The sequence below is a fragment of the Rattus norvegicus genome, chromosome 5 (genome assembly GCF_021556685.1).
Source record: "Rattus norvegicus strain SHRSP/BbbUtx chromosome 5, alternate assembly SHRSP_T2T, whole genome shotgun sequence".
Taxonomy (NCBI): Eukaryota; Metazoa; Chordata; class Mammalia; order Rodentia; family Muridae; genus Rattus; species Rattus norvegicus.
This window is the reverse complement of record NC_141538.1, coordinates 25,489,267-25,511,413: the sequence shown is the minus strand read 5'-3', so window position 1 is coordinate 25,511,413 and position 22,147 is coordinate 25,489,267.

The following is a 22,147-nucleotide window of genomic DNA, read 5'->3' as shown; positions in this document are numbered from 1 at the left end:
AGAGGAGACTGTAATGAACATTCTAGACTTCAGCAGGCCAGGGACTCAGCCAGGATAAGACTAGCGAGTTCCTGTTGTAAAATATAAATAAAATTGGTATGTGCTGTTCAGTACAGTTTTCTTTTTGGAGGAAATTTGAAAACAAGCCTAGGAACTGTTCACACCATCCAGAGTAAATATACCCAGATCCATCTGCACCGTCCATGTGCACACGACCTTGTGGAACTCTAAGAACACAAGAAGAGGTCCCAGGGAGAAAGAGGAAATGAAATGCTTAGAGTGAAGACACAGAAGAGACACAGTTGCCTTTGAAAACCAAATAAAAGTCACAATGAGAAGCAGACTATAACAGTAGATCCAGAAACTATAACCAAAGAACTACTTGAAGAAAACATCCCAGACTAAAATTTGAGATTCACAGCAACATGTTTTGAGAGCTGCACATATACTCAACCAGGTTATTACTTTTTAATTCAAAGATTAAAAAGATGATATTGGGCTGGAATGTTGGCACTTGCTAGTTTTGCAAAGGACTCCCTCAACCCATATCAAGCTGTAACTTCTGTCATATCTCAGACTGTGACTGTCTATATCCAAGGTTTATTAGGTATGACACCTATGGAGACCATGAGAACCTGTATTCACATACACGTTACCTCCCCCCACATACAAACACATGCAATTTGAAAATTAAAAACTAATTGGAGAATAATGGGAGATACAGAGTCTCAGTGGGCCATCTCTTGTCACCAAACAAGATTTCCAGTACCAGGACTGAACTGCATTCAATCTAGTTGTTGGCCAAGGGGTCCCATGGAAATTGCTAAACAACCCAGACGATTGCTAAGATAACAGGTTACTATCTGAGAGGAATGGGGGCATTGTTGAGGACAACACCTAGGCAACTCATTGCACATTGAGAAATCAGGATGATACCTACACAAAGCTTTAACCACTATCCAATAGTGTGTTTGGTATGAGAAAGTCCTCTGAATACTACCAAAAGAGAAATGTAAACACCAAGCCAGTCACAAAACCTTTGACCTACAATCTGTCCTGTCTGAAAGTTATACTTGGGCAATGATGGTACAAGGCTTGTAGGAGTAGTCAGATAATATCTGATTTGACTTAAGGCCCACTCCACAAAATGGAACCCGTAGCTGACATGTTGGGTTGGCCAAGAACCAGAGAGTAGATAGCTCAGAGACATACAGTAGAAACAAATATGAAAGAATGAATAAATGAATGAATGCTAGAAAGAAAGAAAGAAAGAAAGAAGGAAAGAAAGAAAGAGAGAAAGAAAGAAGAAAGGAAGGAAGAAAGATGATAAATTAAAATGTCTCTTAAAGATATTCTGCTCTAGTTGCAGATCAGTGCCTTACTCATTCACCATCAGAGAACCTTTCTCCTGCAGAAGGCAGGAACAAAAGCAGAACGGAAGCAGAGACACAGATAGACATTATGCAGATAGAGAGTCCTTGAATCACACAGTTCTAAATGGAATTGCTTCATCAAATCTCTCCCGTCAGAGTTCAGGGTACTCCAAAGAAGAGGAGGTGAAAGGACCATCAGAATCAAAGGAAATGGAGGACACCATGAGAAGCAAAACCTAAATGAACTCACAGAGACTGAGGCATCAATCACAGGCCTACACGGGTCTTCACCAGGTCTTCTGTACATATATTATAACTTTCCTTTTAATATTTGTATAGGACTCTAGGGTGTGTGAGTGAATGGTTTCTTGTTCCTGTGCCTGCCCTTGGGGCTCTTTTTTTTTTTACCATGCAGTGCTTTGTCAAGCCTTCTTAGGATGGGTTTTGCTGTGTCTTGCAATATTTTATTTTGTCATTTGATTTTTTTTTGTCATGCCTTAGAAAACAACTGCCTATTGCTTTCTAATGAGAGACAGAGAGTGGATCTGGAATAAGGGGATGTAGAAAGGAACTAGGAAGAATATGGAAGAGAAACTGTAATCAAGATATAATATGAAAAAATAATATATTTTTCAATAAAAGGAAGAAATGAAAGAAACTGAGCTCTGGAGAGATAGGATTGTGTGATTTTGGGTGCGTTTCTTGTTGGTAGGGAGGTTTCCAGGAGATCTAAAAATGCTTAATGTTCACTCTTCATGTTTCTCCATATAATGAGAAAGAAAACGTAAGACCATTCAGCATATTAATAAAGAATAAAATTGAGTTTTATTTCTTACTGTAACCGTCAATGGCATGAGAGCACAAATTAATGCTTTTAGTTTCCAGCAAACAGGATGAGCACTAGTACATTTAAGTAATCAGTTTTTTAAACAATTCAAACATGAAAAATAATTCTCAGATAAGCAAATATGTAAGTTACACACATCTCACAAGACTCTCTGAAAAACTATAAATGCAAATGCATGCTAGTCACAGTGACTACCTCAAATGGAGGCACTCTTAAAAAGAGGCTGGTGACACACATTTAAAGAAGTAAGATTTTAGATACCTTCATGTAAATAGTCATTAAATTAAAATCATCAAAATTAATTTGCAAGGAAAGTTGTAGTGTAAAAAATTTTAATACAATAAGAAGTATATGGTTCAAAAACACTTTGTGGAAAATCATAAAGCATTTGATATTCATTCTAGTATCTGTGTGAACCCATCCCCCCCCAATTAATTGCTGTCATAAAACGAAGCTTGGACAAAGATGATTAAAAGTTCACACATAAACACATGCGTGGGTAAACTTAAAAGGTAAACATTGATAGCATCCATTTTCAACATCCTAAGTAATGTGTGGCATATGAAATCAAGGGAATGACAGAGCATCAGGAATAGTAGGGTTTGGGGAATATAAATTATCAACTGTCTAACAAGTTCACAGTAGTTAAGACTTTTGACTTAGAAAAAGACACCAGAAAACTAATTTTGGGGAGAAATTTTTCACATGCGATCCCTTGACCTTTTTTAGATCAAAGAGACAGACATTGATATGTATACACACATACATAGATATGATAGATAGATAGATAGATGATAGATAGATAGATAGATAGATAGATAGATAGATAGATAGATAGACAGACAGACAGACACACACACATGTGTGTATGTGTGTATATGTAAAGGTTGTATGATATAGTGATACATATATAAGTATAGAATTTGGTATTGTAAGGTTGAAAATATTGAAACCATGGGGAAAAAAAGAGCAACAATAAAAAGAAAAGACTATTTACTGGGGCTGGGTCCCAGGTTTTTTTTAATTGAATATTTTCTTTATTTATAAAATGTAGGGGACCCCTTTCCTGGTTCCCCTCCCGAATCCCCTATCTCATCCCTCTTCCCCCTGCTTCTATGAGAGTGCTCACCCACCCACCCACACACTCCCTCCTGCCTCTCCGCCCTGGCATTCCCCTACAATGTGGCATCAAGTCTTCACAGATCGAAAGGCCTCTCCTCCCGTTGATGCCCATCCTCTTTCATATTTGCAGCTGGAGTCGTGGGTCCCTCCATGTGTACTCTTTGGTTAGTGGTTTAGTCCCCGGATGCTCTGGGGAGGGGTCTGGTTGGTTGATATTGTTGTTCTTCCTATAGGTTGCAAACTCCTTCAGCTCCTTCAGTCTGTTTTCTAATTTCTCCGTTGGGGAACCTGTTCTTAGTCCAATAATTGGCTGCAAGCATCCACGTATGTATTTATCATGCTCTATTGGAGCCGCTCAGGTGACAGCTATATCGGGCTTCTGTCAGCAAGCACCTCTTGGCATCCGCAATTGAGTCTGGGTGTGGTGTCTGTAAATGGGATGAATCCCCCAGGTGGGGCAGTCTCTGAATGGCCTTTCCTTCAGTCTCTGCTCCATATTTTGTCTCCATGTCTCCTCCCGTGAGTATTTTGCTCCCCTTCTAGGAAAGACTGAAGCATCTACACTTTGGCCTTCCTTCTTTTTGAGCTTCATATGGTCTGTGAATTGTATCTTGGGTAATCTGAATTTTTGGACTAATATTCACTTATCAGTGAGTGCATACCATGTGTGTTCTTTTGTGACTGGGTCATCTCACTCAGGATGATATTTTCTAGTTCCGTCCAATTGCCTATGAATTTCATGAAGTCATTGTTTTTGATAGCTGAGTGGTACTCCATTGTTTAAATGGACCATATTTTCTGTATCCATTCCTCTGTTAAAGGACATCTGAGTTAATTCCAGCTTGTGATTGTTATAAATAAGGCTGCTATAAAAATAGTGGAGCATATGTACTTGTTGTATGTTGGAGCATCTTTTGGGTTTATGCACAGGAGTGGTATAGCTGAGCCCTTAGGTAGCAATATTTTCTGAGGAACCTCCAGACTGATTTCTCGAGTAGTTGTACCATCCTGAAATCCCAACCAAAAAAAAAAACCAAACAAACAAACAAAACAAAACAAAACAAAACACCACCGCTTTCTTCACATCCTCACAAGCATTTGTGTGTCACCTGAGTTTTTGAACTTAGCCATTCTGTCTTGTGTAAGAAGTAATCTCAGAGTTGTTTTGATTTCTATTTCACTGATGAATAAAGATGTTGAACATTTCTTTAGGTGCTTCTCAGACATTAGAGATTCCTCAGTTGAGAATTCTTTCTTTAGCTCTATACCTCATTTTTAATTGGGTTATTCGATTCTCTGGAGTCTAACTTCTTGAGTTCTTTGTGTATATCAAATACTAGCCATTTATCGGATGTAAGATGAGTAAAGATCTTTTCCCAATCTGTTGGTTGCCTTTATCTCCTATTGACAGTGTCCTTTGCCTTACAAAATATTTGCAATTTTATGAGGTCACATTTCTCAATTGTTGATCTTAGAGCATAAGCCATTGGTGTTCTGTTCAGGATATTTTCCCCATGCCTATGTGTTCAAGGCTCTTCCTCAATTTTTCTTCTATTAGTTTGAGTGTATCTGGTTTGATGTGGAGGTCCTTGATCCCCTTGGACTTAAGCTTTGTACAGGGCAATAAGAAGGGGTCAATTTGCATAATTCTACATGCTGACCTCCAGTTGAGCCAGCACCATTTGTTGAAAATGCTATCTTTTTTCCATTGAATGGTTTTAGCTCCTTTGTCAAAGATCAAGTGACCATGGGTGTGTGGGTTCATTTTTGGGTCTTCAATTCTATTCCATTGATCTACCTGCCTGTCTCTGTACCAATACCATACAGTTTTTATCACTATTGCTCTGTAATACTGCTTGAAGTCAGGGATGGTGATTCCCCCAAAAGTACTTTTATTGTTGAAAGAATTTTCACTATCCTAGGTTTTGTGTTATCCCAAGTGAATTTGCAAATTACTCTATATAACTCTGTGAAGAATTGAGTTGGAACTTTGATAGGGATTGCATTGAATCTGTAGATTACTTTCATCAAGATGGCCATTTTACTATATTAATCCTGCCAATCCATGAGCATTGGAGATCATTCCAACTTCTGAGATCTTCTCTGATTTCTTTCTTCAGAGACTTGAAGTTCTTGTCATACAGATCTTTTACTTGCTTGGGTAGAGTCACACTGAGATATTTTATATTATTTGTGACTATTGTGAAGGGTGTCATGTCCCTAATTTCATTCTCAGCCTGTTCATCCTTTGTGTAGAAAAAGGTTACTGATTATTTGAGTTAATTTTCTATCCAGCCACTTTGCTGAGGTTATTTATCAGCTGTAGGAGTTCTCTGGTAGAATTTTGAGGTCACTTAAGTATACTATCATATCATCTGCAAATAGTAATATTTTGACTTCTTCTTTTCCAATTTGCATCCTTTTGACATCCTTTTGTTGTCTAACTGCTCTGGCTAGGACTTCAAGTACTATATTGAATAGGGAGAGAGAGTGGGCAGCCTGGTCTAGTCCCTGATTTTAGTGGGATTGCTTCAAGTACTTGCCCTTTAATTTGATGTTGGCTACTGGTTTGCTGTATATTGTTTTTACTATGTTTATGTATGGGCCAGGAATTCCTGATCTTTCCAAGACTTTTATGATAAATGAATGTTGAATTTTGTCAAATGTTTTCTCATCATCTATGAATGATCATGTGGGTTTTTGTATTTGAGTTTTTTTATATATAGTGGATTACTTTGATGAGTTTTCATCTCTTGTATTCTGTTAGTGATGCTTGCATCCTCCTCTCTTTCCTAGGTTTTCTATCTCCAGGGTTGTCTCCCCTTGTGAATTCTTTATTGTTTCTATGTTCATTTTTAGATTCTCAATTGTTTTGTTCAATTCCTTCACCTATTGTGTGTGTGTGTGTGTGTGTGTGTGTGTGTGTGTTTGTGTGTTTTCCCGTAATTCTTTAAGGGATTTTTGTGTTTCCTCTTTAAGGGCTTCTACCTGTTTACCTGTGCTCTCCTGTATTTCTTTAAGGGAATTATTTATGTCCTCAAGGTTTCCTATTATCATCATCTTGAGATCTGATTTTAAATCTAAAGCTTGCTTTTCTGATGCGTTGGGTTATCCAGGACTTGCTGTTGTTGAAGAACTGGTTTCTCCTGATGTCATGTAGCCTTGATTTCTGTAGCTTAGGTTCTCGTGCTTGCCTCTCTCCATCTTGTTATCTCTGGTACTAGTTGTTTTTTCTGTCTCTTACTGGATCTTATCCCTCCTCTGGGCCTATGTGACTGTGAACTTGGATCTGTCAACACTCCTGGGATACCAACTCTCTCAGGGTAGGATTTGGGTCTGGAGAGCTGTGCCACAAGGTTACCTCTGGGGCATGCAGATGGATACTGGTAGGAGCCTGTCCCCTGTTGGCCCATGATTTCTGAGCCCCATGTTCTCCTGGGAGATCCCTCTTTGGCCAGTTATTGGAGCAAAATGCTGGTCTCCCCTGTGGACTTAGCAGTGTCAGCACTCTTGGGAGAACAACAGTTCTCTCTGGGTAAGATTTGAGTCTGGAGAACTGTGCCACAGGGTTAACTCTAGGGCACATAGGTAGGGACTGGAGGCCCCAGTTTTCATGTAAAAAGAAAGAGCCAAGCATGTTCTACCCATTACTTGTAGAGAGTGGAATCAGGGAGCTTGTTAACCACGAGGTGACTTCCAGGTTCAGTGAGATTTTCTCTCAACAAAACATGGTGGAGAGTGAAAGCAGGAAATCTAATATCATCATTTGGCCTCTGAATGTGTGCACTGAAACACAGCAAACACACACACAAGCTCACACACATGGAAACACACACAAATACATATAAACATATATACACAGACAGACAGAGACACACACAAACACACACACAGGCTTGCATAAATGCAAATATACATGTAGACAAATACATAGAAACACACAGAGAGACACACATGGATATACACACATACACTCACATACAAGCAAACACAAAACCTACATACACACACACACACACACACACACACACACACACACAGGGACACTGGAGGCATTTTACCACTGCACAGCCTTAAAGTGTGCCTTAACCTCAGCACACCAGACTCATTAAACAAGCTAAGACATTTCTCCAAATGAGAGATTCACTTCAGTAATTACCCAGGAATTTCCTCTATTCTTGCCCACCCCAAAATTGTTTTCTTTTTTTTTCAGACACTCCATCATTCATTAAAGCACGTTGGTTTATATATTTTAAGAAGTTACTTTTCAAACATTTCATGATTTTTTGCTTCTTTCTCTGTGTGTCTGTTTGCCTCTGTCTCTCTCTGTCTTTTGTGTATGTACACACACACACACACACACACACACATACACACAAACTGAGTGAAAAACGTGCCTTAAATATTTCTATCATTAAATGTTCTTCAAGAATGTAATTATTGTTGACTTCACTACACTTGACCATAGCCATAATGCTTAATTTCGCTAACAATTGTATTTTCAAACTACTCACAAAATATTAGTATTTTCACACTTATAAAAAGTGTACAAAAATCTTTACATCTCTGATTATTTCCTTCATATGCTGTTTTGGATTCCATATTGTTTTAACAAAATTATAAACTCTTGGAACTCTCCACACATGTGGTCAAATTGCTTTCTAGAAAAGTGGTAGCACTTTAAAACTCATTGCAGCCTGTGGTGGGCGTAAAGTGATGGACTAGCTGGGATTTGACCCATATCCCCTGACTACTCAGGAGGGCGACCAGGAACAGAGTATGTGATGTTTGACCCGTTACTATGTAGGAGTAGTGAGTAGCTTTTGTCGTCCAGATTGTGTTCACCTCCTCCTTAATGGGGTTTGTGAATCTTGATCAATGTGTGGCACTGTGTTAACGAGAAGGATTAGCTCCTGAGCACAGCATACGTCACTGCCTGTGCACTAACTGGCATACAAGCAGATTATTAATAATGATGCTAGGAAATGTAGCAGCAAATGAACACTTCTGCTCAGCAAACACAAAATTGTACCAAATAAAAGACCCCTATTTTACCATTCTAAAGAATCACAATGAGCCTGAGTAAAATTCCATGTTTTCTTTTAAAAAGAAAAATACCGCATTGAAGTCTGATTTTAAATGACTTTTTAATTCAGCTTTTTAAAAAACTGCTGTTAATATTGTTCTTCCACTGCAGGGCTGTTTGGAAACCATTCAGCTCTTATTTTCTGTATCAAAACACTGTTCTACACACTGGATGTTTCCATTGTCTTTGGAAAAGGATCTGCTAATCATAGTTTGAAGAAATGCTGACTGACTGTATGATGCCTTGCCTCCATTTAATACAACTGGCAAGAATATCAACTTCTCTTAGTATCATTCACTGCATAAATATGACTTCAGCCTTTTCCTTCTGGAAAACACCTATCCATGTCCTGTACCCCTGGGACAATCATTCATTCATTTTCCCATCACTGTCATAATGCTTCATATTTCTTCTGTGAGGACTACTCATGTAGAAATGTGCCCATCCCAATGAAATTGTCCACTACTACAAATAGAGTTGTGTGTTGTTACATTCCTTGATTGCTAGGAAAAGGGGTCAGTTGAGCACACGTGCTGCAGACAAGCATAAAAACACATATATTTATATAACTCATTTGTCTCACAGAACAGCACCAGAGGACAATGAAAAATACATACATATATAAATTATTTTATATATATATATTTATTTATATTTATATTTATAAATATATTTATATATATTTATATATAATGTATAATGCATGAACATTTATTTTACATTGCATATATCAATAGCACATTTATTATGTACTACACATATGCAAGTGCTTCTATTTCAATATATATATAAATGTATATATTCTCTTGAACTTAAAACATAAAAACGTTAGAAATTTAGTGCAGCGAAAAATTGAACTTCTAAAACCATTTTGATCTAGATAATCACTTTGCTGTGTCATGGTAATTTTTAACATTACTTTTGCCGAGATAATGGCTTGATGAAGGGGTCAGTCATGCTTTAATTTCCTAATGTCAACCACTACAGGGTAATATGATGGGTTATTGAAGTATCAACACCATTATAGAGACTTCTAAGAAAAATAGTGTATTTCCTAGAAGAGATAGAGAGAAGGGCTGAGTATGAACTCAGTGGGAAATAGCTTACCTCACACAGATGAAGCCCTGGGAAAGAGCTTGATTCATGCAGATTGAAGCCCTGAGCAGAAGGTATGAGAAGCAAGAGAATGAAGAAGACAATGAAGGGGATCTGCTAATCATTGCTTGAAGAAATGCTGAAAGAAGAAGGAAGCCAGAGAGAGAGGAAAGAATGAGGAGAGAAGAGAGAAGGGGAGAGGTGGAGAGTGGAAGAGAGGAGGGAAGGAGAGGGAGGGGAGGGAGATGGGGAGAAGGGATGGGAGGGAAAGAGGAAAGGAAGAAAGGGAAGGAAATGGGAGGGAGAGAAGAGAGAGGAAAGAAGTAAGGACAGAGGAGGGGAAGGTTAGGAAGGAAGAAGAGGAGAGACAGAATGAGAGGAGAGAAAGTGGAAGGGAAGGGGAACACAGGAGAGAAGAAAGGGAGGGGAGATGATTAAAGAGGATAGGAAGAGGAGGGGACGAAGAGGAGGGAGAGTATAGAAGAAGGAATGAAGAGAGAGGACAGGAGAAGAGGAGAGAGAGGAGTCGGGGAAGGGGGTCCTGCAGGTGGCTGGTTGCCTCTCTAGTTTCAGGTATGGTTGCCTTTTCTTGCCTTCCTTTTGTCATTTTCTAACCTTGACTGGTGTCACCCACCATGCCACCCTAAACTTGCCCTCTCTATAACTGACATAGCTCAGGAAGAGAAGAGCCTGTGTCCCAAGCCAGCTAAGTGTTTGGGCTTAGAATTCAGAGACCATGTTTCCTGCCATTTTTCTGTTGTTCTGCAAGTTCCTGTTCTAATTCTGATGAAGAGAAATGGATTCTATTTCCTGAGGCAAAAAAAAAAAAATCCTGTTGCAAGGGAATTGTGTAAGAAAGTGAAGCTCAAATTGAGCTATTTAAATACTACTTGCTTAACGGAGTTACTTTGAATAAAGATGTATGCTTTTTCTTCTTAATTCTGCCTTAACAACATTTCATTAACATTTATGCATGTGACCTTAGTAAAAGATATTAATTGTGCTATAAATGTTTGCTTGCCCGCAGGTTTCCTGAACAAATTACTGTATGTAACTAGCATCCTTCCAGATCACTACACAGAGCGTTTCCTGCTCTCGATAGCTCTGTAGGCTTAGGAAAGCAATGTTCCATAGCTTATTTACATTTTTTCTTATGAATGAGAATAAACTTGACTTTTCTTCCCACTGCCTTTGCCTGCTTACAAGCTTGTCTTGTGTACTAATAATCAGATATTAAGTTTGTTACCTGGAAGAAAAGTGTTTCAAAAGGTGCACACATTTTTCATTTTGATGATACAGTTTACATCCTAGGTCAGAGCTAATCATGGTAATATATTTACCATAAAAATTAATTCTAATTGATTGCACAATAACCCTAGAACCCAGCAGTTTAACACACAGGACAGCGAATGCAGGCAACTGCAGTTAGCCTTCCTCCACTAAAGGGACTGTACAAAGGCAACTTCAGATACCGTGTTTTCCCCACAGCTTGAGAGTGGCCTAGGGTTCTCTTCATTATATCCCTCGTATTTGATAAACTTCGAAGAAAAGAGAGAAAGATGCGGAATTCAAAATAAAATGGAAGTCATTTCAAGGTCAAACTTTGAAGTGGCTTTTTTTTTCCTTCCTCTATTCGTCAGCCCAAACTCAAGAAGCCTCAATCTTACTGTAAGACAAGCTAGAAAATAGAGTTTCCTTGTGTGTTCACGTAGAGGAACATCTGGTCAATTTCTGCTTCTGATGATTGTATGTTCTCTACATGCAATGCTTCTATTACCTTTGTTACGACTTGAAAAATCCTGAATGATGTTAAAAGGAACAAACTGTAATACCAAAACTTTCAAGACTATATAAGGAAGCATGTTTCCTATTTAACCAGTATAAACCCTAGAGATTGCTAATAGTACTCTAATCGGGTTGTTCATAAAACACACACTGATGTATGACTTCCTTGGTTATTTATCGGTAGCCTTCACCAGTCACGATTCTGAAGCGCAGTGTAGTTTTCAAGACTTCACATGCAGAACTTCAAACCTGGGACTCAGAATGGCACATATAGCAAGGAAGAATTCTGAAAAACGAGCTTCTTAGGCTGTGTCATCATCCAATAGAAGGATACTTTAGAATGAGGTCTGAGTACAAATGGAAGGCCATGTGAGATTCAACTTCAAGACCAGAAGGTTTCAGAAAACAAAGCCTGCAGAGCCATTGGTACTGAGCTCTCAATATCCAAGAGTGCAGAGGGTAATTGCAAACCCCTGGCCAGGGATAATTTTTAATAAAAGCCCTAGCTGGCTAAATGCTAACATGCTTACACATAAATGATGTTTTTGTCTTTCTCTTAATCATTTATGCTCCCCATTATATATGCATCTTTCCCTTTCACTCTTTCTATGTATGGGGCCTGGATGGAAGTCCAGGAGAAATTTTTTTAAGTTTTCATTTATACATTTAAAATGATGGGGACAGATTTACTTACTTTTTAGTAAATTGACTGCGTCCTTTAATTTAAAAACAATATTTGCTCTCTTATTATTCATTAAAAATTATTTATAAATATTAAATCAAAATTCATTGTTGTTTAGGTTGTAGTTTTTTGTCTTCCATCAGTTTATTTTGAGTTGGCTTCTAAGATCACTGACTTTGTTGATGGTTTCCATTTTCCTCTTTGTTATTGAGCAGCTATAGAAGATGTTGTGAAAGGCAAGTCAGAATTTCAGTGCTGGAGATCAATCTCCATACAGGCTGAGAATGGTACCATGTGTGGATAATAATTCATGGCATCCTATGGAAGACGTTGTGACAGGAAAATTATCCAAGCTGGGTGGGATGTATGGAGGGAGAGCCTTGACAAAGTGAGCAGTGTTTATGGGGAGCCTGGAGGTAGAGGTTAGTGGTCGAGTACTTGTGTAGCATACGAGAAGCTTTATGTTAAACCACAGAAAGCAAAAACAAACCCGTACATCTTTCCTTTTCATTGTTTTTCACTATTATTGAAAATATTCTTTTCTCGTGCATTATGTATCTCTATTACAGTCTTTCTTCCAGCTATTCTTTCCAGTTCATCTCTAACCCCCTCCTGCCAGATCCACTCTTTTTCTGTCTCTCATTAGAAAACAATAGTCTACTAAGAGATAACAACCAAACGTGACAAAATAAGATATAATGGGATAAAACAGAAAGCATCCCATTGAGGCTGAAGGAGATAACCTAAGAGGAAAAGAAAAAGCCTCAAGTTCAGGCATGAGAACAAGAAACGACTCATGCACACACCCAGGAATCCCATAAAAATATGAAAATGCATATACCTATATGTCTTTATGCTGAGGACCTGGTGTTTATACACAGAAGACCCACCTAGGCCTTTTGATTGCTGGTTCAGCCTTATATGCATCTTACTTAGTTGATGCACAAGGCCTGGTTCTCCTGTTGTCTTCTATCCCCTCTTGCTCTTACACTCTTTTCTGCTTCCAATTCTGTTGTGTTTCTTGAAGTCTGAGGAGAGAGATTTGATGGAGTTATCCCCCTTAAAGCTCTGAGATCCAAGGCTCTCTGTGTGTAATGTCTCAGCATCTGTTTCTGCAGGAGGAAGCCTCTCTGGTACCAGCCGAAGAAGGCACAGGTGTATGAGTGTCGAGTATCATTAGGAGTCATCTTGTTCACCCTTGTTTTTAAGACCAGTAGTGTTTGGTTTACCATAGGTCGTTTGTTCTTGGCCATGCAAGCAGTGTTGATTGTAGCTCCATCTCATGGAGTGGGCCTTAAGACAAGTCAGTTATTGGTTGGTTACTCCCACAAGTTTTGTACCACTATTCCACTGGCGTATCTTTCAGGCAGGAGAGATCAGTTGTAGAAAAAAGATTTTAGGGCTGTGCTTGTGATTACATTTCTCTTTCGCTTTACTGCAGAGTATCTTCCCACATGAAAAACATAAGAAGACGGGGTGAAGGATCCATATAGGCACCTTTTAACTTCTCCCTATTTAACAAGTTGTGTGGGTGTTATCATCAACAATGCAACACATACACACACACACACACAAACACACGCACACGCACACACACACACACACACACACACACACACACACACTGCTGTCAGTTTGCAGAGAGCAACCTATTGTCTTAGGAACAATCTGGAATTTTTGGGGATTTCCATGGGACCTCTTGCACCAACAGATCAAATGGATATAAACCAGGCCTAGTACTGAAAGTCTTGGTGATGAGAGATGCCCAGTTGCTACTTCACAGCCCCCATTATTAGGAGACCTAACTTGAATTGCCTTCACATATCTTAGGAAGTCTCCAATACACTAGGTGTTTATATCATCCAACAATGCCCCTCAATTCCTGTTGTTTTTCCCACATTGCCTCCCTCCACATAATCCTCCACCCCTCCCTGCTGCAGTTCCTACCGACCATCAGCACACTGATGAAGTATATTCTATTGCTTCTTCTAAAGAGATCCATATACCACCTCTCACCCAAGCCCCTTCCTCTATACCTAACCTCTCTCAATCTATGGACTGTAGATTGGCTAACATTTATTTGATGACTAATATCCACATATAAGTGAAGAAATATAATAGTTTTCTTTCTGAGTCTACTTTACTCAAGATGATTTTTTCTCTAGTTTTATCTATTTATGTCATTGCTGTTCATTTTTTTCTTTTATTAGAAGTAGAATAATACTACATGTGCTTTATTCATTCTTCCATTGAGGAATATCTAGGTTGTTTCCAGGTTGTAGCTATTATGAATTGAGCAGCAATGAGCATAATTGATCAAGTGTTCTTGCTGTAGGATGAAGAGTCCTTTGGGAATACACCCCAAAGTGGTGTAGCTGATTCATGAGATAGATCAGTTTCCAAATTTCTGAGGAACCACCATATTAATTTCAAAGTGACTACACAGGTTGGTACTCCCATCAGCAATGGATGAGTTTTCCCTTGCCTTACATGTTCACCATCATGAACTGTCACCTGTGTTATTGATCTTAGCCATTCTGACCTTGTAAGATAGAATCTCAAAGTTCTTTTGATTTGCATTTCCCAGATGGCCAAGGATATTAAATATTCATTTACGTGTCTCTCAGCCATTTGACTTTTCTCTACTGAGAGTTCTTCGTTTAGACCTGTACACCATATTTTAATTGGATTCTTCAGTTTTTGATATCTAGTTTCTTAAGTTCTTGCTACATTTTGGATATTGGTCCTTTATCAGATGTGTAGTTGGTAAGAAGCTTTTCCCGTTCTGTAGATGGCCTCTTTTTCTGATTGACAGTGTGCTGCACCTTGCAGAAACTTTTCAGTTTCTTGAGGTCCTCTTTATTGATTGTTGACCTTAGTACCTATACTATTTGTGGACTATTCAGAAAGTTTTCTCCTGTTCTAATGTGTTCCTTGCTATCCCCTCTTTGAGTTTTGTGCAGAGGAATAAATGTGGATCAATTTGCATTCTTCTACATCCACTTTGACCAGCATCATTTGTTGAAGATGTTATCTTTTTTCAGAGTGTATTTCTGGCTTTTTAATTTTTTTTTAAAGAAAATCACATTCCATAGGTGTGTGGGTATATGTCTCTGTCTTTAATTGGAGTCCATTGATCAATTTCTCTGTGTGTATGCCAACACCATGTGGGGGTTTGTTTTTTGTTTTTAATTACTGTAGCATTTCAAGTTCATTCCCAACTTGAAATATGAATGATAGATCTCCAGCAGTTCTTATAGTATTCAGGATTGTTTTAGTTTGTTAGTTGTATTATTGGTTTTCTTTGTATTGTTTTGTTCTGTTTTCTGTAAGACAAAGGAAACAGTCAGCAGAGCCCACAGGATGGCAGAATTCTTTACCAGCCACAATTTAGACTAGGAAATCATACCCAAACTTTACAAAAGGCTACAGGACTGAAATAACAAGGAAATAAAGCTGCTAGTCAACAAATGAGCAAATAAATTGGGCAGGTTTCAATTTAGAAAACACGAATGGCCAATACATGTTTTGAAAAGTGCTAAAAACTGTTAGGTATCAGGGAAATGCAGATTAAAACTGTTTGAGAGTCCATGTCAATCAGAGTAGCTATCATTAAGAGTTCTGACCAAAAGGTTGGAGATTATATGGCTAGAAAGGAACCCTTATTCACAGTTGGTAAGAGTTGTAAATTAATACAGTCATTGTGGAAAACAGTTGAGAAATTCCTCAAAAAGAAAAAGAACTCTAAACCCAACCATACAGATATTGTGCTTGATTTGCTATTGGGAATATTTAGAATCAGTCTATTAGTCTATCAACAGAGGAACTGAAAATAAAAAAATATCTACAAATACTACTCAGCACTAGAGAAAAATGTAATCCTAAAATTTCAGCAAAATGGAAGGAATTAGAATGTATAATGTTAAGTGAAACCAAACAATCTCAGAAAGAAAAAATAACCTGCATGTTCTCCCCCATATGAATGTAGTAGATAATATCTGTAACAAATGTGCGTAGGGGTTCACTATAACATGTAGAAAAAGAAAAAAAAATGGGTAAACGTTAGGGGATAGAGAAGGACTGAGCACAGGTAACGAACACCAGTTATGAAAGAAGATACAAAGCAAATTGTATTTCAAGTTCTAACTCTATCATGGAGTTTGTTTTCAGGGAGGCTAAGTGTGTAGAAATATATTCAATAGTGAAAATCTAAATCCAATGGGAAGTCCCACAGCCTTAGAATGGCTCTTCAAAATAGTTCATTGTGATACACAGATTTTGTGTCTGTTTAATTGCAGAGTGTGGTGTGTTTTTATGGGCTTTTTCATCATAAAATTGATTTTAAAAAAGAATTAAAGTAGGTAGGAGATAACAGAGAATGGATACAGAAAATATGGTACATCTACACAATGGAGTACTACTCAGCTATCAAAAACAATGGCTTCACGAAATTCATAGGTAAATGGATGGAACCAGAAAATATCATCCTGAGTGAGGTAACCCAATCACAAAAAAAGACACGTGGTATGCACTCACTGATAAATGGATATTAACCCAAAAGCTTGGATTACCCAAGATACACTCCACAGACTACATGAAGCTCAAGAAGAAAAGCTACTAAAGTTCACATGCTTCAGTCCTTCTTAAAAGGAGAAACGAAAATATTCATAGAAGGAGATATGGAGGCAAAATCGGAAGCAGAGAGTGAAGGAATGGCTATTCAGAGTCTGTCCCATCTGGGGATCCAACATATAGACATTTAGCCACCAAACCCAGACAATAATGCTGATAAGAAGTGCATACTGATAAGAGCCTGATATAGCTGAATCCTGAGAGGCTTGGCCAGAGCATGACAAATACAGAGACGAATGTTCGCAGCCAATCATTGAACCGAGAATGGGATCCTTATTGGAGGAGTTAAAGAAAGGATTGAAGGAACTGAAAGGCTTTGCAAGCCCATAAGAGCAACAATACCAACCAACCAGAGCTCCCAGCAACTAAACCACCATCCAAGGAGTACACAAGGACAGACTCATGGCTCCAGCTGCATATGTAGAAGAGGATAGCCTTCTGAGGCATCAATGGGAGGAGAAGCCCTTGGTCCTGTCAAGGTAGTCAGTGTAGAGGTTGTCAGGGCAGGGAGAAAGGTAGAGGTGTGTGGATGGGTGGGGGAACACCCTCATAGAAGAATGGTGAAGAGGGATAGGATAGGGGGTTTATGGATGGGAAACCAGGAAAGGGAAAAACATTTAAAATTAAATAAAAAATAGACAATAAAAATGTTAAAAAGAGAAAAAGAACATAAACTGTAATTTCGGTATTTCAACACGACATTTTTTTTGTTCAATAGTTTTTATGATATGCTTTTGTTTTAATTTTATTTAATTTTAATTATATACATATATGTATATATAACTATATTATAATATACAATAATATCTTATATTATCTATATACAGTACATATTAGAAATACATTTTATAAAATCATACATGATACTTAGTAGACAATGAGCTTACCAATTTTTCTTTTTTTAATTTTTTATTATATATTTCTTTACTTACATTTCAAAGGTTATTACCCTTCCCGGTTTCCTGTCCATAAGCCCCCATCCCCTCCCCTCCCCCTCCCCCATACAGGTATTCCCCCTATACATCCTCCTTATTGCCCTCCCCCATATTCCCCTGCACTGGGGGTCCAACCTTGGCAAGATCAAGGGCTTTCCCTTCCACTGGTGCCCCAACAAGGGTATTCTCTGCTACATATGCAGTTGGAGCCCTGGGTCAGTCCATGTATAGTCTTTCGGTAGTGGTTTAGTCCCTGGAAGCTCTGGATGGTTGGCATTGTTGTTCTTATGGGGTTGCAAGCTCCTTCAACTCTTTCAATCCTTTCTGTAATTCCCCCCAAGAGGGTCCTATTCTCAGTTCCATGGTTTGTTGCTAGTATTGACCTCTGTATTGGACATGCTGTGGATGTGTCTCTCAGGAGAGATCTATATCCAGTCCCTTTCCACAGGCATTTTTTAGCTTCATCAATCTTATCTGGTTTTGGTGGCTGTATGTATATGAGTCACATGTGTGTCAGGCTCTGAGTTGCCATTCCTTGAGTCACTGCTCTAAATTTTGCTTCCATATCACCTCCAATGAATATTTTCCACTTTTAAGAAGGAGTGGGAGCATCTGCATTTTGGTTATCCTTCTTCTTGAGCTTCCTGTGGTCTGTAGATTGCATCTTGGGTAACTTGAGCTTTTTGGCTAATATCCACTTATCAATGAGTGCATACCAAGTATGTTTTTCTGTGATTGAGTAACCTCACTCAGGATGATATTTTCTAGTTCATTCCACTTGCCTATGAATTTCATGAAGTCATTGTTTTTGATAGCTGAGTAGTACTCCATTGTTTAGATGTACCATATTTTTTAAATCCATTCCTCTGTTGAAGGGCATCTGGGTTCTTTCATGCTTTTGGCTATTATAAATTAGGCTGCTATTAACATAGTGGAGCATGTGTCTTTGTTGTATGTTGGAGCATCTTTTGGGTATATGCCCAAGAGAGGTATAGCTGGGTCCTCAGGTAGTGTAATGGACAATTTTCTGAGGAACCTCCAGATTGATTTCCAAAGTAGTTGTGCCAGTTTGCAATCCCACCAACAATGGAAGATTGTTCCTCTTTCTCCACATCCTCACCAGCTTCTGCTGTCACCTAAGTTTTTGATCTTAGCCATTCTCACTGGTGTGAGGTGGAAAATCAGGGTTGTTTTTAAAAACCCTTATGAGGCAGAAATGAGCAAACAAAAATGCCATGGAAATATAGCATTTGTTTGGCATATATCAATTGATTTAAAAAATGAGCTTTATATGAAGAAGCACATTTGTAAAATTGGTAGGTTCTCTTTTTGTGTTTTTTTTTATTTCTTGGCTGCTTTATAAATAAGCGATAGTTATTGTCAAATCTTTGAGGATCCAGACTGAAACCTATGAGAATAGCAATGGGAATGACAAGAGGGATGAGCTTTAAAAATTAAAAGAAAAGTTGGATAATTAGATTTAAATTGGGTCACCTCCTTACTATCAACAATGTCTACTTTCCATTCTAATATTATTACTTCCTAGGGGAAATGATAAGAACAATTTTGTACTGTACAAGTTGAATACCCATTAAAAGAAAAATTTAAAAATGGAAGAAAACAAAAGAAGAAAATCATAATAAATAAATTGATCATAAAAATGAAAACATTGGGCAAAGAGTTGGCATTGTAGTTCAGTAGTAAAATGCTTGAGTAACAAACAGGTCCTAGGTTTGATAGCCAGCACCATAAAAATGTACACATATATACATGCATACATGCATGCATACATATAAACATAATCTCTCCAGAAACCTGGAGAGATGAGAGGGGGCATCAGATTCCCTGGACTTGAAGTTCTAGACTTTTGTGAGACATCATGTGACTGGGTACTGTACCAAAGAACTTTGCAAAAGCATTGAGTGCTCTAAACCACTGAGCCAGAACCATCTCTTTAACAAATATACATACATACATACATACATACATACATACATACATACATATACACACACACACACATACACACCACATATCATACACACTTCACACAATCAGGGTTAAGTTTCATTAGGGCAATTTCTGTATTTTTGCAAATGTAGCCAATTTACATAACCGCACTAACAGCTTTACAATATATCTTTTCTGTTGCCAAGACAACAAAGAGAGGTTCAAAGTGTGGTGAACTGTGTGTGCCTGTACTCAAATCCTGTCTCTACTGCTTACCATTGTTATGAACTTGTTATAATTATTTTGTCAATACACAGTAACAAGAAAGTGGTTTGACATTAATTTAGTTCAGCTAAATTAATAATTATTGAAATTTCTTATTGAAGAAACTGTGGCAGATGCTACAAGAGCCTTGGAGATGAACTGGACACCATGATACTTTCTCGGAGCTTTTTTATCCAGCTAAAAGAAATAGGATAAAACACATAAAAGATGTTCCATTAAGAGTTACCAAGTGTGCCAGGGAATGTAAGGAAAGGGAATGTTAGGCTGCCTTGTACAGCCCAGTGGAGTTTTAGCAGACGGTAGTACTTGTGGCGACAGCAGAACAGAGGTCAGTAATGGGATATGGAAGGGAAGGCAGGCAAGCACATAACACACAAACAAAATCCAGAAAAACTCAGAGCCCAGGAAGAGTATGGGAAGTGACTTGCTCTGTGAAAACACAAAGATTGAGAGCTATCGAATGGGAAACATAAGTCAGAACCCGGCTTCTAAAGGGACTCCAATCATGCTCAGCAGTCCTTCCCTCTGGTTTGAATCACACACCTCTGGAAACTTCGAGAAAGTGATTAAATGTTAACTTAAACTCTAGATTTAGGGATACCAAATCAATAGGAAGTAATTGTATGTGTTTTTCTATTTGAAAATAGCAAGCTCGAACTTTGAATGGAAATTTATAAATTAATTTGCAATTTTTAAGAATGCATTTGAACTTTATCGCATTTACCAAGCAGCAGCCTCCGTGAAAGACCTTTGTGCAGGAATTGGAATAATTAAATTGGAGATTCAGTGTACCTTTTCAATCATTTTATTTAAAAAAAAAACTCATTCTGGTTTCTCTGAGGAAAAGATAAACCACAGCAAAGGAAGTGGCTGAGTCTTTTTAGAGTACTGTATTCACCATAAAACACTGTGTCCCTGAGTGACATGAACAGAAAGCCGGGTAGGTCAACACCTGACACTATTTGCCTTTTCAAGACTAGTTTTTTTGTACTTCTTTTTATTTCAGATATTGGGTGGGAAAAAGACAATGGAGATACAATCATGAATGAAGAAGAGTTTAAACAAATCAGAGCAGAAGAAACCCACTGTAAGGATGGAGGAGTGACAAGCCTTACTGAAGTCTTGTCCGATTTAAGCTTGAAGATGGTTGGACTTGTCATGAAAATACAGTAGTGAGGAAATTCTTACACAAGTAGCTGCAAAGTCTTTAGGCATCCATGTGTTTGCAGGACAACAAAATGTGTGTGTGTCTGTGTGTGTATCTGTGTGTGTATATGTGCTTTGGTGTCTATGTGTCTGTGTGTTTCTGTGTGTGTCTGTCTGTGTGTGTGTCTGTGCATCTGTGTGTGCGTGTCTGTGTGTGTGTGCATCTGTGTGTGTGTCTGTGTCTGTTTGTGTGTCTGTGTGTATGGGTCTGTGTGTCTATGTGTATGTCTCTGTATGTGTGTGTCTGTGTGTATCAATCTGTGTCTGTCTGTGTGTCTGTGTGTATGTGTGTGTGTGTGTGTGTGTGTCTGTGTCTGTGTGTGTGTGATGTGTGGCAGGGATGAGAGCACTTTTTTTTTAACCAAGGCAGTCTGTGCTCCAACTGTCTCTTAGATAGTCTATTTAGTTTAGTTTTCTCCCAATGCTGGAGACTGAATCCAGAGCATTGTATCACAAGTGTTCTATCGATGAGATAAATCCTCAAGTCCTTCATTTGTGTCATCGTGCGGTATCTCAAACTCATCGCAATGACCTGGTCTTATATGGTCTTGTTATAATGTTGCTTTATAAGCAAGTCTGTGCTCTCCTAATTTCAGTTAAGTATGAATCAAGCTTAATTTTTACATACTGGTATCAAAATTTTGCAAAAGAAGAACATTGCTTAAAGATCTGCTGATTTTCCTACTGAATTACTGAAGCTACTGGGTTGATAAGTCAATTGATTATGTACGTGAGGATCTGTCTGCAAACTTGTCTCGTGTGCTCCTCTGCTCTGCGCCTCTCCACAGGCGAGTATCATTTGGTTTGCATTGCTGTACCTCTAAAGAAGCATTACAAATAAGATAATGTGCTGCCTATGATTCTTTACAAGTTATTCGAAATGCCGATGTTTTCATAAACAAATTTGAGGTAAACTTATTTTCAACTGAAGATCTAGAAATTTGTTTGAAGTTTTTACTCTATATGTTATATAAAACAAAGTTACATCTTAAATATATTGAGGTCCCCAAACTATAAACAGAATTTTTATCATTTTTCTTGGTCTTATTTAATTTCTCATGGTGTACATATCTTAAATTCTTTGTGGTACTCATTCCAAAGTAATTTTTTATATTATAGGCTTTTTTGAGAAGCAGTTGTCACTTGTAC